This window comes from Sinohyriopsis cumingii, chromosome 9, assembly GCF_028554795.1.
Source record: "Sinohyriopsis cumingii isolate HCF-2022 chromosome 9, ASM2855479v2, whole genome shotgun sequence".
In the NCBI taxonomy this organism is placed as follows: Eukaryota; Metazoa; Mollusca; class Bivalvia; order Unionida; family Unionidae; genus Sinohyriopsis; species Sinohyriopsis cumingii.
The window spans coordinates 67666978-67687571 of NC_142969.1; the positions used below are offsets into that span (position 1 = coordinate 67666978).

General features: G+C 36.1%; 1 protein-coding gene across 9 annotated transcripts in view; it reads right to left on the reverse strand.

Moving 5' to 3' along the window:
• The window catches only part of LOC149791957 (uncharacterized), a 153420-nt gene extending 144480 nt beyond the window's left edge, over positions 1-8940 (reverse strand). For 2 of the 9 annotated variants that reach the window (XM_089970476.1, XM_089970470.1), the window contains exon 1: positions 974-5665. The gene's annotated coding sequence lies outside the window, so the exon portion shown is untranslated. The other 7 variants (XM_089970474.1, XM_089970472.1, XM_089970471.1 and 4 more) reach the window with 7 other exon arrangements.
• Between the last annotated feature and the right edge of the window lie 11654 nt (positions 8941-20594).

Consider the following 20594-nt stretch of genomic DNA (forward strand, 5'->3'; position numbering starts at 1 on the left):
TACTCATATTACTTATACTTACACGAACACTACTCATATCATACTTACATTAGCAGTACTCATATTTCTTATACTTACATTAGCAGTACTCATATTACTTATACTTACACTAACAGTACTCATATTGCTTATACTTACACTAACAGCATTTATATTATGTTTACACTAACAGATCTCATATTACTTATATTTACGCTAACATCACTCGTATTACTTATACCCACGGTGACAATACTCATTACTTATGTTTACAATAACAGTACTCATTGGATATAATTACACTACCTGTACTCATATTGCTTATACTTTGACTAACATTAGTCATATTAGATACATTTACACTAGCATCATTCATATTACTTGTACGCACACTAACATTACTCACATTACTTATACTCACACTGACAGTACTCATTACTTATGTTTACAATAACAGTACTCACGTTACTTTTACTTACATTACCAGTACTCTTATTGCTTATACTTACACTAACATTACTCATATTACTTATACTTACACTAACAGTACTCATATTGCTTATACTTACACTAACAGCATTTATATTATGTTTACACTAACAGATCTCATATTACTTATATTTACGCTAACATCACTCGTATTACTTATACCCACGGTGACAATACTCATTACTTATGTTTACAATAACAGTACTCATTGGATATAATTACACTACCTGTACTCATATTGCTTATACTTTGACTAACATTAGTCATATTAGATACATTTACACTAGCATCATTCATATTACTTGTACGCACACTAACATTACTCACATTACTTATACTCACACTGACAGTACTCATTACTTATGTTTACAATAACAGTACTCACATTACTTTTACTGACATTACCAGTACTCTTATTGCTTATACTTACACTAACATTACTCACATTACTTATACTTTCACTAACAGCATTCGTTCTACTTACTCGTACACTAACAGTACTCACCCACGTTTTCATAAAAGTATGCAAAGTTGTTAATGTTCCCAGAGGTCAGATAAAGGTACTCCCTCGGACTTCCTGATTGAAAACCTGAAAAAGCAAACCATCATTGTACATGATGGGATATAGTTCTTCGAGGTTTAGAATGTGAACCTAAAATACAATACATTTGGGTTTTTCTTTCTATGTCTGCCTTTTCTGTCTTATGTCATCCACCGTCATCCGCCATTTATGTTGCTGACGTCGATAACTCAACAAAATACAAATGTATATTGATCAAACTTGACCCATAAGTATATCTCAAGAATGTCTTTAAAGAGTGGAATAAACAAGTAACAATAATCCTGGTTTCAATGCAAAAGCCGAGTATTTATGCTTTTGTACTTCAAAACGCTAGTGAACAATATAAATTCAACCAACAAAATGTATTTTGTTCAATTTTTGTACATACGTATATCTGACAACATTTTCAGATGCATTTGCTAATATATATTAGTAACTCTGGATTTAGAGTCAATCACTTAAACTTAGGTTTATAAAATGCAGTGATTTTATTAACACCAGATACCGACCACGTAAGTATCTTGGCATATCTCATTATCTCGAACGCGGATGATAACAAACCCTCTAGGCACTATGTATATGTTCACATAAGCGTGTTATTAAAAGCAACAACTTACAACTGTTCAAATTAACGATCATATTTATTTTGGTATGTAATACACATTTTCCTGCATCTCAGACGAGAATAAAAATCAACATTGTTTAACCTGTCATCATGGCTTAACATTGTAATCTGTAATGGATCGTAAACACCTAGCGATAATAAAGCTTCATTTGTATCAAATTTAATATCTTTATGTATGTTTTTTTTTTTACTAGGGTTCAAGGTCAAATGTCCGTACTTAACAAATTTTTGCACTTCATGTAACCTTGTAAACAGTAACTTAAAATATAATTATATGCTGATCAAGCATAATGTCTTGGCACGTCTCAATTACATTTCAGTCGATTTTTCTAATAAACATCGTGTGCCCTTACGTAGAAAGATGAATACAACTTAGGCAAGTGTTGCTTCTTTTCTTCTCTACCATTAACCGGATTGTAAATTATAACAAATGAAACAACCAGATGGATTCGTTATTAGAATTTGTATATTAGATTCTCCATGAAACACTCCGAGTTTGACAACAATCCATCAATGATCACAGATTTCGAGGCCAAAAGTTGCATTTGTTATATTTTTGTAATGTCACATGCTTGCTTTATAGTGTACTCCTTTCGACATTGATTGCAAACTCGAAGCTTGTAGCTCTTATTTCTGGATCTAGTGGTTTGTATACATTTTAACGCACACAACCATACTTGTCTGTAGCATCCCTCGCCCCTTCCCGCCCTTCGTCGATCCCAACACAATGCTACTTGAAACAATTGTTCAACATGTATGCCTAGTTACTTTTATTAGGCGATTCAATTGCAAACACCACAGCCTACAACATCCACGCCCGTTTAACCCCGAGCTCCTAGAAGTTAAAATTCAAGACGTACATTACTTTCAAATGCACACCATTTAAACATAAGCTATAAATTCATATCAATTTAGTGACACCACAATCCTGGCTATATTTAGGAAAAACACCTTAACGCCTCACAAAGGCACAGATAAAAGTAACACAATGGCTGTATTTAGGGAGAGAAAAAAAACTTAATGGGTTGTATATCATCATGGAATGCATCCCACGACAAGAGACGAATATCATGGAATGCATCCCATGACACAAGGATTGAATATCATCATGGAATGTATGCCATGACAAGGGTTGAATATCATCACGGAATGTATGCCATGACAAGGATTGAATATCATGGAATGCATCCCATGACACAAGGATTGAATATCATCACGGGATGCATCCCATGACACGATGATTGAATATCATCAGGGAATGCATGCCATGACAAGGATTGAATATCATCACGGAATGCACCACATGACATAAGGGTTGAATATCATCACGGAATGCATCCCACGACAAGGGATGAATATCATGGAATGCATCCCATGACACGATGGTTGAATATCATCAGGGAATGCATGCCATGACAAGGTTTGAATATCATCACGGAATGCAGGGTTGAATATCATATCATAGGATGCATCTTATGACACAAGGGTTGATAATCACCACAGGAAGCATACCGGGACACGAGGGTTGAATATCATGGAATTCATCCCATGACACAAGGATTGGGTATCACCACGAGATGCATTCCATGAAACAAGGGTTGGACATCATGGGATCCATCTGATAACGATTGAACATCACGGGATGCATCCCATGACACAAGGGGTTGAATATCATCACCGGATGTATTCCATGAAACAAGGGCTGATAATCATTACGGGATACATCCCATGACACAAGGGTTGAATATCATCACCGGATGTATTCCATGAAACAAGGGCTGATAATCATTACGGGATACATCCCATGACACAAGGGTTGAATATCATCACCGGATGTATTCCATGAAACAAGGGCTGATAATCATTACGGGATACATCCCATGACACAAGGGTTTAATATCATCACGGAATGCTTCCGAGGAAAACAAGGATTGGTCATCATCGCGATATGCAGCCAATGACAAGGGTTGAACCATCGATGGATGCATCACATGAAAAGGGTTGCTAACATTAGACGCCTTTCACGATGGCACATTGGGTCTATACAGCCTAACTAGAAAGAGATTGTTAATAAAAAAAAAAAATATCTAGCATAAACATGAACTTAACGCGAGGATTACTTAGAATGTAATTATAGCATTCCACATAGAATAATAGGTATAGTAGTGTGCATACATTCAGTGGCACCAAGATACTCCTACCAAAGACCCATGTTTCGTTAGCAACTTACGTTTTAGGTTATGATATCTCATAGCATATTTTTGTCTGCAAAATGTAATGGATTACTGCACTTAAGAAACATACAATTAATAATTTTATAAAATATCCCGAGCTTTCATAAGCTGTCTACAAATAGCATGTTTAGTTAAACAATTACATTAAATTACTTCGTTTCATTTGAGATAAATTATGTTTTTTATTCTCACTGGTATAAAAAAAAAAAAAACTTTGTTAGGGCATTGATTTACGCACACACCTGTAAATGTCCTGTGAAATGCATTTAATCCAGATGTCAAGTTTATTTTTATATCTATGATACAACAAGGTATGTTATAGAATAAGATCAGGAGATAGAGCATCTTTTACCTTTGTAGAACTCCCCACACAGCCAACCTTATCTGCCCTTGGTAACGAGCACTACACTGTTACCTTTGTAGAACTCTCCACACAGCCAACCTTATCTACCATTGGTAACGAGCACTACACTGTACAACCAGCGGAAACGTAATAGTAACTGACTCATCCCCGAATCTTATTTGGCGGCACCGTCATCACAATTGACTCCTCAAATCTTACTCGCACATACTCTGACGAATCAATTGCTGCATTTGTAGATTTCTAGTCAGAATAAGAATTAATCTTTTTGGATTAACATTCATCACTCAAAAATACAGTGAACAAAGTTATAAGATAAAGCGTCAGATCTGTAGTGATTTACGTTAAAGGATGAAGCGTGAGAAAAATGTAGTGATTAACGTTATAAGAGAAACGTCACGTCTGTAGTGAGTAACGTTATAAGATAAAGCGTCACGCCTGTAGTGTTGTTGTTGTTGTTGGGTTTAACGCCATTTTTCAGCACACGATAGGCTATACATGACGGCCAGTATTAATGGTGGAGGAAGAACCCAGGAAAACCCCGGAAAGAACCACCGACCCTCGAGAAGCTACTGGCAAGCTTTCTCACATATCCACATTGGCCGAATCCGAGACTCGAACCTCACGCCTGTAGTGGGTAACGTTATAAGATAAAGCGTCACGTCTGTAGTGAGTAACGTTATAAGATAAAGCGTCACGTATGTAGTGAGTAACGTTATAAGATAAAGCGTCACGTATGTAGTGAGTAACGTTATAAGATAAAGCTTCACGTATGTAGTGAGTAACGTTGTAAGATAAAGCGTCACGTCTATAGGGGGTAACGTTATAAGATAAGGAGTCAGGTCGGTTACCAGATGTTCTGCCAGCAGATCCAAGTTATGAGGTTCTTCAGAAATAATAAGATGGACGGTCTAAATCTGGATTTTGTGAGTATTATATGAAAGGACATATGGATCTATGCTGTCCTTCAAAGGGACGGTGATCTAGGTTGTATGGATCCTATGTCAGTCTATACTGTTCTTTATATAGTGTAGATACGGTTTCTACTGTTATTATATTGTCTTATATCAGTCTAGGCTGTTCTTTAGAGGGACGGTGTAAATCTGGATTGCATGGACATTATATGAACGCCTATCTCGGTCTACGCCAGTGGTGGGCAAACTACGGCCCGCAGCCGCATGCGGCCCGCCAAGGGTTTTCATGCGGCCTAGGAACAAGTCGTTATTCGCACTATGTTTATGTTACTCTGTTTATCAAATAAATGTGCTTCTTTTGAAGTTCAAGTTTTCAAATATTAACAACTGAAAATCAATTTTGATGTTATTTAGAAAAACCTTTTGTTTTTGCTATTTCAAATATTATTTTACTTAATGAACTATGCGGCCCGCGACAAGGTGTAAATTGGTGTATGCGGCACTTGCACTGGAACGTTTGCCCACCTTTGGTCAAGGCTGTTCTTTATATAGTGTAGATACGGTTTCTGCTGCTATTATATGAAGTCCTGTCTCTGTCTAGGCTGTTCTTTACATAAACGGAGTAGATCTGGACTGTATGGACATGATATGAAGTCCACTCTTAGTCTGGACTGTTCTTTAATTAGTGTAGATACGGATTCTACTGGTATTATTGCAAGGCGTATCTCGGTCAAGGCTGTTCTGTAAAGATGAGTTTACTGACGATAAATACTGCATGCATTTTATAAAGTTAAAACTTAATGTGCTTCAATTGTTGTCTGCGGTTGTCAAGTCCTTCACGGTATATGATGAAATTTATATAGATGTCATAATACTAATTATCATAATATAATCAATATGGCTTGTACTTAAAAATAGTATATTGTTACAAGCCAGGGGTCCTTACTTGACCGAGCGGTTGTCAAACCCTGGCGCGATTCTCGTTATAAGTCATAAGTTTCCCCGACTTTCCAAAGACTTCCATACAACTTCAGTTGTAAATTAGAAAGCCGGACGTGTCCATTTTATACCTAAATTTTACTCTAATTAATTTCAAGACCACAGATAGCCACCTTAGGCCAGTCAATGTATCTTTGCAGGCACATTTCACTAATATAACTGCACCACATTTGCCCCCATGGCGACATAAACGGTATCTGCCAAGTCCCTTCTTATTTATTCCTTTGTGTAATTTACCAGTTTCTTACCGTAAATACTGCCACTGCAGTCGAACCACCAATGTACACCACTAGATTTTAATATGGACTATCTTACTCAGGGACATTCATTCTGTTTTGGCCTGAATTCACTACTAGTGAACCATAGCATCATGGAAACTCACAAACACTTCACTCCGTGACGTTTGCTCCTTGTAATCGGCTAATTATTTCGGGCGAAGTATATTTCCATTGCGCCGAATTCCAATAATCACACAAATCTAAGAATTCCTTAAAACGGGGCGCTATAACCAAACGCGCATACTCCAAAATCTGTTACGTTACTCCCGCCTTTAAAAAGATCACTCGACCTAGAGTTACACAAACGTCACACTTCTGTGGTCTAATTAAAACTGATGATTTTCCAAAACTAATCAACCACCGATTAATGATTCCCAAAGATGATTAAGACTAATCTCTGAATCAATGGAATAACTAAACCTTTTCTTTCTCTTTTGAATCACTGCTTGCTGATAAGTAACATAAATGTCAACAATGAAAACGAATTAACCAAGCTGAATGCAACATGAAAATGTTCCAACAAGTTATTCGGGTTTAAACTCTCTCACAAAAATCTTTGGAATTCGCTGCATGAAAGACTTCTCAACATATAGGTCACTAACAGCAAGACAACAAAGGAAACACAGGACCATTCCTGTATACCCCCCAAAAATATCAGGTCTGGAGTTTGCGATCCACCCGGACAAACGTTTCCCAATAGACCTTAGTACACCTGTACACAATATATTTTTCGACTCAGTCTGTGTCAGACGATCCTGTCTTCTTACAACTCACTCACTACTAATGAACCAATGCAACAGCAAGCAAATATATCCATAAGAAAACCTACACCCAAAAGCAAAAGTCTGGAACACCATCACATAAACGATTCAACTATAATGTGGTACGCAACACCATTACTTCATTCTGTTAATTAATTGTCATGTGCTACGAATTGTCCTTCATAACTTCCAAAACGGACATTTTTCCATCCAAGCAGACAATTCAAACTATACATGATGGGAACCACACTGAATCATTATGATTGTCAAGATATTAGCGAGCAAATTTTAATACACACTGTACGAAACAATTCTCAACTGGCAAATCGCTAGCAGTTCAATGACAATAAGACACAGGAACCTTCCTGTGTACAACGAGATTAGAGAATGCGTTTTTCAGAGAATAACACGTCTCTTACGAACCTCAAATACAAGTCAACCATGATTTCAACGCCCAACTGGCGCGACACACATTGTCATTCACAGAATGCTAAACGTGACACTGCCTTATCATCTGTTCACCACATGTACTAACTCTACAGGGACAGAATTTTTAAAAAAAACTGAAGTCCACTAACCTCCAAACAATTCTACATAAAATCACCATCTTCTCTTAACAATTCAGCACTGCTTCACTCCAAGCACAACCGAAACAAATAGATCTAATTTTATCAAACTATGAATTTAAGCAGCAAACAACTTCTAAAACTATTCTGTATTTACAATGCAGACGATTAATTAAAAACAATGATTTATAAGAACATAAAATCTTAGACATCTATCATCACATTATTAATTCACTAGAATCACCCTATTTAACAGCCGACGGGCGCAGATTAATATGATTCTAATTGCGCGGCTTTTTTGTATATCAGCCCGTTTGACGATTTTTCTTATACCCAACCAAATAATAATCACGGGGAAACGATTATTACCCACCCATGAAAATTTATATCGCCGCTTGTGTCGGCTAGGCAAATGTGCCCGATATCAAATTTTCATGTTGTCATACTAAACGTCTTGATCCAGATGCGTTTTTATTAAATCAGTCCCAAAATAAAGCAGCAAAACGGAACTTTTGAATGCTTTTCGAACTGGATGTTGGATTGGTGTTTCGCTTCTTCCTAAATAGTCGCGTACCTAAAAGATTTAGGCAATGCACCGAGAACGCGTGCATTGTTGTTTTAAAGGGACAATGTCACCCATTACAATTTCAAAGGACTGTTTGTCCTTCTCGAAGAGTTTTTATTTTATTTTTATATGCTTCCAAGCTATACATTTGATGGCGACACGACTCGCCCTTTGCAAACAGTGGTACCGATATAACCATTCCAACCCCCAATAGTTATTTTAATAACCAGGCGAGCCATATAATAATCCTTGGAATAGTCTCTATCTATCAGCCTCGACATCAAATAATGTTTCCAATCAGGTGCAAATAAGTGTTGAAACCACGTTTGTGTTATTGTTGTTATCATTATTATTGCCAAATCCGTTACGGAATTCCAGTCAATTCAGTATAAAGCTGAACACAATATAGCTGGGAGGTGGGGTGTTGTCAAAAACATGTTTTTTATTAGCGGTTCATCTCAGTTAATTAAAAAAATAAAACAACCGAATTCATCAATCTATCACGCCCAATAGTTCTGATATCGTTAGATCATTCCAGCTTAGTTATCTGCGAAAAAGTCAGTTATTTTGGCGAATTCTATTTTGCACGTGTCCATCATGTAACACGATGCTTCTCATGACATTCTTGCACCTCCCGTCATCAATTTCACTTTCTGCGCCACCTATACAAACTCATTATGTTTCATCGTTGTATTATATCCTAGATAAAATATTCAGCCTTTACTGAACATAAGCACTCAAATTAGATATATTTCTTAGAGCAAATAAATATATTTACATTCGCAGACTAAATTCCGCGAAACAAAATGCAAGTTTTAAAATCACTGTCATTAATTTTTTATTTTATTTTAAATTTTATAGGACACCTCTTTCTTTCCAAATTGCGAAGGAATAGTCCGTTCTATATATAATGAAAACAAATCACTCTCAACCCAATCACATAAATATTCACATATCCCACCGCTGCAAACCAGAAATTGTCTTCTGACAAGCCAGGGTTCTTTACTTGACCGAGCGGTTGTCAAACCCTTACGCGATTCTCGCTAGAAGTCATAAGTTTGCCCCAACTTCCCACAGACTTCCATACAACTACAGTTGTAAATTATAAAGCCCGACGTGTCCATTTTATACCTAAATTTTACTCTGACTTCACGACCACAGATAAAACAACCTGCCAAATGTCTATCAACCGCATATCTGCATGGTTTATCTTCATCAGGTTTCCGTACCGCCAGCCGTTCTCGCCTTAAAAAAATATACTAGAATCCCCTAACACTGGGAACTATTTTATCTCCGCCACCTTAGGCCAGTCGATGTATGCTTTCCAGGCACATTTCGCCAATATAACTGCACCACATTTGCCCCCATGGCGACATAAACGGCATCTGCCACTAGATTTTAATATGGACTATCTTACTCAGGGATATTCATTCTGTTTTGGCCTGGATTCACTACTAGTGAACCATGGCATCATGGAAACTCACAAACACTTCACTCCGTGACGTTTGCTCCTAGTAATCGGCTAATTATTTCGGGCGAAGTATATTTCCATTTTGCCGAATTCCAATGATCACACAAGTAATCACACAAATCTAAGAAAATCCTTAAAACGGGGCGCTATAACCAAATGCACATACTCCAAATTTATTACAATATATAAACTTTAGAAAAGGAAAAAGAGCTCATTGGAACAAGGATATTATACAAATCACTGTAATTCTAATTTTACATATTTTTTATTTCAAAACACCCTTGTTTCATTCTCTGCCATAGTCGAGATTTGCGTAATGTTTATCCGGTATGAATAATAAGACTCGTACATTAGTATATATGTAAGTATATAAGTATATAAGTACATAAGAGTCACAATTACTATACCTTTAGAACAAATAATTATGACAGATATGCGAAAGTTATCACGAGATGCAAGTAGATCTCAAATACAGAATACCATTATAATAGATAATCCGATGCTGATCATGATAATCTAGATGATTGTTGCTACTTCTGTATAATTTTATTATTATTATTATTATTATTTAAAACGGCATTCGGCGGGTGGAACAGCGCCCTCACTCGAAAGTCACCCCCCTTTACATGTATGTATGTATGTCTGTCTGTAGGTAGGTAGGTAGGTAAGTAGAAATAAGGTAAGAAATAAGCTCCTTGTATGTAGGTATGGTGCCAGGTAGACTTAATACGTGCATTGTATTCGTAGACGTTGTTGTTGTTGGAGGTTTAACGTCATTTTTCAGCACACGATAGGCTATACATGGCGGCCCGTATTAATGGTGGAGGAAGAACCAGGGAAATCCCCGGAAATAACCACCGACCCTCGAGAAGCTATTGACAAGCTTTGTCACATACCCACAATGGCCGAATCCGAGACTCGAACCTACGCAGGCTGAGGTGAGATGGCAGTGATCCGTAACGGAGAGCGCTTTAGACCACTCGGCCACTCGGGGCCCCCTATTCGTAGACTTAAAAACACGTACATCGTCTGCCGTCACTCAATTATATATATGTACAGGCATAAAGAATCATAAATTCTACACTCACTGCATCAACAAACGTGAAATAAAGTTGAAGCGAGATCTAATGTTTACATTAATATGTGTACATGTATAAGCACATACGTAGATGTGTATATATGTATATGTGTATATAATTGATTTTTGCAACTGGAACTAAAATAATAAAGATTGTTTTGTTTTGAGGGTTTAGCACTATTTTTCAGAACACGTCAGACTATACATGGCGGCAAAATCCATTTGTTCAAGGAAAAATCAAGGAAAAGCACAGCATGAGCCATTTGCTTACGAGAAGCGACCAGATTCGCTGAGCCGCTACTGGTACCCACGCAGACACAATGATCTGTAATGGCGAGCGGCTCCGTGCTCAGAAGTTTCTTAACCTTCATTATCAGTATTATTATAAAGTATGTGAAATATGGAGACTTTTGGCGAAATGCTTTCATATGTTGGCATTACTATATTTTTACATCTGAGACATTTATCCATATTTACGAAAGTGTGAACACGTGAAATTTCCCATCATGTCATGCGACACTTGCTTGTGTGTGGCTATAAAATTTGTACTTGCAGCAATAAAAACGAGTATTTTGTGAACTAATACAAATAAACAGAAACTGCCTCACATTTCAAACATGGAAATTTATTTTTTTATAAAGAAATTTAACCAGGCTCTCTTTTCTTTCTGAAGTTATTGACCCTTTCTTCCTTCACAACCACGAACCTGATTTGACTCATCGCTGAATCGGACTTGCATTGTATTCAGATAGGGTCTATTAGTTTAAAAAATGACACAAATGTAGTTACTGCTACAAATTAGGTCAACCCAATCCTATCGCTTTCTTACGTCATGTGTAATTATACGATCAGCTTATGAAATTGAGGTCAATTTACTACAATAGGGAGGTGGTTGGGTTGAATGTGTTCTTCCGGAGGGTGAGTTTATCTTCTAGGTATATAATGAATATACAATTTTCTTTTCCTGGGACAATACTGGATGTAATGATTCTCACGCTACCAAAAACTCTGTATTGTATCCCTTGAAATCGCCACTCGTTAAAATATGTTTTTGGCACAAGAAGATGTAATGCATCCGGTATTAACGTAAGATAAGAAAATGTTCTTTGTGTATTCTCACACATTGATTTACAGATGTACTTCACGAGATTACCATGTCAACTTTATGCTTTAAATTATATCCTTTAAAAACTACTTCTGTTATGAACACTGACCTCTTCCATTGACCTAAGGATGTACGCGTAGGCATGGACTGGTCCTATATGATACACAATACAGCATATAACGTAAAGCTACTTATGTTATTAAAATTAACCCCTTCCATTTACCTAAGAATGTACGTGTAGCTTGTACTCGTTCTATATGACACAAACTACAGAATATAATGTAAGAACTTGCTATTGAGAAAAATAGAAATTATCCCAAAAGACAAACGGAATAATTGGCTCATAAAAACACGGATGGCGAAGAAAAAACAAATAAATTTTTAAGTTAATGATTAGTTTTGAAATCTCAGGCGAGTGACAATACTAATATCAGTGATAGAGTTTGGTTATTTTGTTTAAAGAAAATTGTAAGTAGACTTTGGTCAAACATAAAAGAAACATAAATACACTACGTTTCATAAGAATTGAATTAGCTGTACTAATAATAAGCATTGCATTCTTACCATAACAGTAAATTATCACCCCTACATCTTGTCCTCCTTGCATTAAGTACAGCACGTATTCCCCATCCGTAGCATTTTCTCCAAGGTCATTCAAAACATCTTGACAGCTCCTATAAACTGTGAACGTCTGACAAAGTCCGATAGAAACAATTATCAAGACAACTCCATTCCATATTCGTACCAGACGTAAGATATTCCAAACAAATTTCAATTCCATTTTAGACCAGGAACGAGTCGCATTAATGAGAGTCCATGTGTATCTAAAACATCCAAACTTTAGCGCCAACCTATTATGCATTAAACTCATAATCTGATTAACTTTATTTTCGTATCCTCTGACAGCATGGCTTGCTGAAAATATCGTGATTAGTGTTTAGTGAGGCTCAGTGAAAATCTCGTGATTTGTGTGGCTTAACAAAAAATAAAACCTATTGATTGCTGTGACTTAGTGAAAGTCAGATTAGTGTGGCGTAGTCAAAATCTGGTTAATGTGGCCTAGTGAAAATCTAATTAGTGTGGCCTAGTGAAAATCTGATTAGTGTGGCCTATGTGAAAATCTGATTAGTGTGGCCTAGTGAAAATCTGATTAGTTTGGCCTAGTGAAAATCCGATTAGTGTGGCGTAGTGAAAATCTGATTAGTGTGGCCTAATGAAAATGTCATAAACTAAAACTGTAAATAACATGTTGCAGTTTTACAGTTCAGAACATAAACTAAAGAACTTTATTAATAAATACAAAAGAAAAACTTGTTGTTTTATTATTTATATTAATTCATTATAAGACAAACACATAAATGCAAAGCAACAGAGCGAACAGTGTCGTATTTCAACTTTAAACAAAAATTTTGAATCTATTGCATTATATGGTAAAGAAATTTGAATTAAATAGTCACGGGGAAGCAAATAGACTGAAATTTGTCATAATTTCATCAAAGGACAGAGTCAGATCTAGTACAAATAAACGATTCATGCATCAATGAACAGGTTTGTGTATGTGTGTATTTGTGTGTGTGACAGAAAGAATCCCCTTTTGAAATATTACATCATATGTTGTATTGTGACAAAGCGCAATACGATTTTTTAAATCATTACATTCTAAAAACCTTCACTGCAAAACTGAAATCACACTAAGAACCCTAAAACATTAAATAGACCATGATAATTTAAATAGTACGATTTAAATAGACCATGATAACTTAAATATAACATGATAGGTGAAAAGACCATGATAATTTATATAGGTCACGATAATTGAAATAGACCATGATAATTTAAAAAGACAATGATAATCTAAAGAGACAATGATAATTTAAATAGACCATGATAATTTAAATAGGCCATGATAATTTAAAAAACCATGTTAATTTAAATAGAAGATGATAATTTAAATAGACCATGATAATTTAAATAATCCATGATAATTTAAATAGACCACGATAATTTAAAAAGATCATGATAATATATGTAGGCCATGATAATTTAAATAGACCATGATAATTTCAATAGTCCATGATGATTTAAATAGACCATGATAATTTAAATAGTCCATGATAATTTAAAAAGCCATGATAATTTAACAAGATCATGATAATTTACATAGGCCATGATTATCTTTCTCCTTTTGTCTCTCCGAAGTAATATGTTGTGATATCAGTATCACCAACATTAAACTCACAGTCAGTAGATAACCTAGGTGTCACTTTTGACAGTATTCTCACGTTGCACCAACATATCATGAACATATGCAAGGCTGCATATCTTGAGGTGAGACGCATCAGCTCCATTCGCAAATATCTTTCATTTGATGCCACTAAAACACTTGTATGTTTATTAGTACTTTCAAGACTGGACTGTAGTAACTCAATTATGCATGATCTATCTCAGTATCTACTTCAGAAACTGCAAAAAAGTTCAAAACACAGCTGCTCGGATCATACTTAGAGTACAATGATCAGAGCACACCTGCCCCGCTGCTCTGCACCCTACACTAGCTATCCATTCGATACAGATTCAAACACAAAATTTGTTCTCTGTGCTACGTTTCAATGACGGACTCCAGTCAAACATACCTATCCAACCTCACCCATGTGTAGACACCAGGACGAAACTTACGCTCCTCTTCTGACAATCGTATATTCAGTATTCCCACTACGAAAACGAAGTCGTATGGACAACGTTATTTTGCAGCAACGTGGAATTAATTGCCCACTGAACTTAGACACAAAGCCACAGTGATCGCATTCAAGAGTACTATTTAAACTCACTCTTTTCGCCTGCAAGAACAAACTGAAAGACCTAATAATGTTCCCAACCTAAAATATTTTCAGCATGTTGCTTTATGTTTTTTAATTTCATGGTGTTTGTTTTTTTGTAATAATATCATTGTATATGTTTTTATGTTATATGTATTGTCTAATGTTGTATAACGCTTATAGCTTCTAAAGAGTAGGCGCTATACAAAGTCATTATTATTATTATTATTATCATTATTATTATTATTATTATTATTATTATTATTGTGTATAAAAAGAGATCTGGTAAAAATGAAACATTTCACCTGTAGCAAATCTGACTTATACCATTGCACACACGCAAACATTTCTACATCTCTCTTTCACTCTCTCTCTCTCTCTCTCTCTCTCTCTCTCTCTCTCTCTCTCTCAGCCATGTATGGGTTTATTATGAGATTAACACCATTTTAAATAGGATACATATAATACTGATGTTTTAACTGAAAAATGCTTTCTGGAGGAGAACAGCAATAACTCATTAAACGTTTTTTCTTCATTTATATGACTTGTAAAAATATTTGTTAAGTATGACATCTTTGAACAAACCTACTGTCATGTGCCTCCAACCCGAGAACAAGAACAGTTATAGTTGACTGCAATGCGGCTATAATATTACCTGAATAAAGAGAATTTGGAATAATTCTAAACTAAACAGCGAAAATCATTTCTAAGTAAGTTTAGAATTTTCACTAAATTATCCCACAAAGTAACTATCTAAAGAATTTTTCATAACAAATTACTGAATAGTCTGTGAATTATATAAATGTATTGATTTTAGGGATATGAATCTGTTGAAAAATAATTACAGAAAAAGAATCGCCAATTTAATTTTTTTTTAAATGACGAGTATTCCATTTTTATGCAGACATGAGAAAATGTAATTTTCCCTTTTCGACAACAATATCACAAAGCATGCTAAATATTTGTCGTCCTATTGAGTAACTCCTTCTTCAGCCGAGATAACTTAGCTACTGTTTTCTAACACCGTCAATAAAATCCACGATCCGTACGATTGAGACAGTTCGTACAAGCGGAATGAACATGCTATCAATTTTATATTTGCTTGTTTGTTAAGCAGGCAGTAAACAGGAAGCATTATTGGACTGCATTTTTCTATGCTGCCACCTATCTGTTAAAAGGGAAGTCAACTTGCTACGATTCCCTCATTAACAATTCAAGTTTTAACATTAAGGTTGGGTTTCACGGAACATGGTAAAAGTAAATGATCATTACTTGTCAACTCGAGTATGTGTTGACGCAGAGATGAAGGGATATAAGACTGTTAAAATGACAGGGTAGTAGGTACGCGATACAATTAGTATGCTCCGTGTAAATATAAATGTTGGAACGAAAGAGTATTCGACAGGAGCAGCAGAGAGGGTGAAACGATCTCATTTTATAAGCGTTATTTTGGTAAACTAAGGCTTATACAAAAAACGAAAAAACAAGTACGCTGATAACGTGAAACAGCGGCTTATAACTTTGCGAGAGTCTCCCTGGGTGTTAGCCTCCTGTTACCTTTTTTCGCGTCATCGTTTACGAAAAACATATCGTAAGTTTTACTAAGTTGACGCGTTATTGAGGTCGCACCCTCTCCGCTGCTATCCCAAAAAATTATGAAGACGTATACGATAATGAGATCGGGGGTCATGTAAGTTTATTGTAATAAATCCATGCGGGGTTGACTGAGCCTGACTACACAAATTTCTAAACTTAATTATGACCATATCTCCGCTGCACCAAGTCTGATGAATATTTCGCAACGTACGTGTATCAACACCATTAAACACAGCAGGAATATTGCAGTTATCTCTAATTACTTTAGGCATTTGTGTATACCGCTGGGTTACATAAATCACATCTGTGTTTTTATGTCTATCGCGCAAGAATATTCTAGCTGGATTTGACTGTTTGTCCAGCATCACATCATCGTATACAACTAAGTTATTAATAAACCCATCGAGGTCATCTACGGATGGCGCTTCACCTATATCAGTAATAAATTCAATAACATTATCACCGTTTTCATCCAACAATTTTGCGTTTTCATTAAAGTCTTTCAGTACATCATGGCATCGCTGGTCATCTACAGACGTAGCTACTAAATAAAAACTTATCCCAGCTTAACCATCTCATTATCAAATTAAGTAACAGTTGTGTCTTACCAGACCTTAATGGTCCAATTATAATCATTCGGACAGAATTTGGTAATGCTGGATGATGGTTGACTGGCTCCTGCTTTCGTGTCGCTGAGAAATCAATTACATCCGTGATGTAGAAATATAATAAATAATATGGATTTATATTGTGTGAAATGCAGAGCGCGTACTCCCACAAACGGATTGACAAGTATTACAACAATAAAGAACACATCAGTAGTTACAGGTAAGTGTGAATGATGTGGCACAAATTTTTTTAATTCATTTCTAATCCAAACAGTATTAAAAAAAGGAGATAATATTGCCGTCCAGTTAACAAAGTTGCCAGGAACTCCATGGGCTAAATACTCAGGAGAAAATCATCTTCCAGGATATAATTACTGTGGTCCTGGTACTCGACTTGATATCCGACTTGATCACCATGATCAACCAAAACCCGGCATCCAGTAAACGCTATTGATAAAAAGTGTCACGCTCATAATGTAGCTTATGAAAGTAAAAACCTACAAGATAGACATATCGCATATGTAAAATTAATTCATGCGCTAAATTTCATAAAAAATAAATCTTTCAAAGAATCATTAGCTAATTCGTTGGTGAGATCTGCGATGAAAGGCAAACTAGCATTAGGAGCCAGCAATTAATCAACCGATTATTATTATAACTGAGTCGATTTATTATAGTCCAAGGGGATATTGGAGGAATAGAGCAGCGATTAGTATGGTTAGATCGATAGGCAATATGGCAAATTTAACTACCACCGCCTGAAACAATTCAGTACGCACATTTTGATGTTAGCATTTCTAATGAAGATCATCAGGCTGATATTTTATTTTTACCACATGATACTATTAATATTGGAAGACGTTGATTAACGTACAAATATGCGTTAACTGTCGTTGATGTTGCTAGTAGATATAAAGAAGCAGAGACGTTATCAACAAAGACAGCAACTGAAGTAGCTTCTGCGTTTGAACGAATTCGTCGACGTGGACCCTTGCAACAGTCACAGCTGTTACAAGCTGATCCTGGCAAAGAAATTCAGGGCGCAGTATCATCTCTGGTGAAAAAACATAATGTCAAAATCAGACGAGGACATACTGCAATTCATCGTGATCAGGCAATTGTCGAACGATTTAATCGAACACTTGCTGAGCGGTTATTTGGATATCAGTTGCAAGATTACCAAGTGTGATAGCTGCATTAAATAATGAAATTACTCGAACAACTTCTATGAAACATATTAGCGCGATCATAAAAAACATATACCCGTACAACGACGTGATTTTTCAAACAGCCAATATTGGGTAATGTGACTGTAATATATTTATATGAACCCGGTAAACTTGAAGGTGGCAAAAGAAGACCAACCGATCCTATCTGGAGCATTACGACACATGCAATTTCCAGCATGGTAAGATCCACGGGTAGACCCCTAATCAACAGATTAGATTCAACTCCTCCTCAGCGTATATTTACAAGCGAACAATTACAAATAATTCCTGAAGATACACAATTACAACCGCGATCACTTAACTAGCACCTCTACGCCGATTACATTCAAGACAGGTCAGCATCACAATTTTGCGCGTACGACCAAGTCTACTATCTTTTCTATCCACGGCAAATTGTCTTGGATCATTATTTGAATATCGCCACAACATTATACAATCACAATTTGTACAATGATTATTCTACTCCTGTTTTAGCGCTATGATAAATTCGACATTGCGATCAAAGTCGCGTTTCTTTCTTTTGTCACTTTGTTTATAACCAGCTAATTCTTTCCTTACTATATCACTGTCATCGAGGACATTATTGACGGTTTTTCTGTAACGTCTATGACAATTCTCCGCAGATGAGATATTCTTCTGACTCGAGACACTGTGAGATAAACTAAGTTGGACCATTCGACACGACAATCCAAACTCGCGTATCAGAGATGGTTAACTCTTGAGATGAATGAATTCTCATTGCGTATATTAGTGTCCACGGGGATTTATCCGCGCTCAGCGCATCCTCAACAACAAGGACATAAACTGCGACAACGTCATGTAATACGAGATTTTGTTTCTCAGTCTGTCCTGGTACATCAACGTCGATATTCTGTCGTCGTGTAACAGCTGATCTATAACACAATGGTACACGTAGATCTGAAATTTTTTCTTTATGCAACTGAACTAACCGCTGTTGAAGTGCATCACGAACTATCTTTCTACTTGCTACTATTAAATCATTTGGTCTCCACACTTGCAGAAAATCGTTCATAGAAGTTTCTGAAATTATTTTACGCATTATTCACATTGAATTTTATTCGGTTGTAGTCTGAATAATTTCTCAAACTCCCTTAATTCTACATCAAGATATCTATGATCATCAGTTATCTCGTAATATTCCACAAAATTCTTTAGCCACCCATGCGGAGATAACCCAAGAAACGGCGGTAGTTAGCCATGATCGCAGCACATTATCACAGCTGTATTTTTCAATAACAGCCAATCGAGAAACATTTTAATGTATCTAGCAATACTGTACATATTTCATCCCAAATGATGTACTTTGGAATATATTTCTCTCCAGTTCGATGAGGAGTCCATGCGTCTCCCTTCCATCGACAAAGCTATGATAAGTACATGATTGCACTCCTCGTTCTCTCATTTCTCTTGCGAGTCTCTGTGTAGATGTTAAAACAACCATATCATCTGAATTCTGTCGAAATAATTCAATAACTCGCGTTGTTGTACTGGAACCCCCCGGTCCGTTTAAATAGGCCGTCTTGTGTCTGGATACTGGATCATACACGGATGCCGCAGACGATAATTCTGATATTAGATTTTTTTGGTAATAAATATATCTGATTTTAACATCTGCGGATTCAGAATAATTATATAACATTTCTTGTTTTATTCTCCATTCACCCCATGGTGCATCAGTACTTGTAAATTGAGTCAGTAATTATGTATATTTTTGTTCGATATCAAATGAATCCGTAGCAACTCTGGCCGCTTTGGTAGGGAATATATTTATCATCGATAATAAATGTATAGAAACATAAGCAAGCATTGAAGACCTTATGTGAGTAAACTGAGGTGACTCACCATCAATATAACCAACAATTGTAACTATTCGTGTTCCGTTAGACAAGTTAGCGTTTTCTCGACATACAAATATATCTCTCTTCGTTGCATCGGCGATTATAAAATCATATTCAGCATTATCTAGAATTAATCGTGCATAATGTCGTTTATGATTTAATGCCACGCCTTGGGTAAATTTACCGATTATTCTTCTACCGAGATCTGTTGCGGTTTTATCATCATCAGGTTGTGCTAACCAAACTTCGGTCTGAGGACGGTATAATATAAATGCCTCACTTACAATCAACGATATTAGTATTTTACAATCAAGCATATAACGTAACAGCACCAATGGTGCCCAAAGTGTTTCTGAAAAATGTCTACCAAACCAAACATAACAGATCAGATGAAGACCTTCACCAAACTCGAATGATACAATACGAGCAATTTGATCAAAATCGGTTAGTGGTCCATTTATCGATACTCTAGTCATTTCGTTTGTGGTGTGTCCAAATC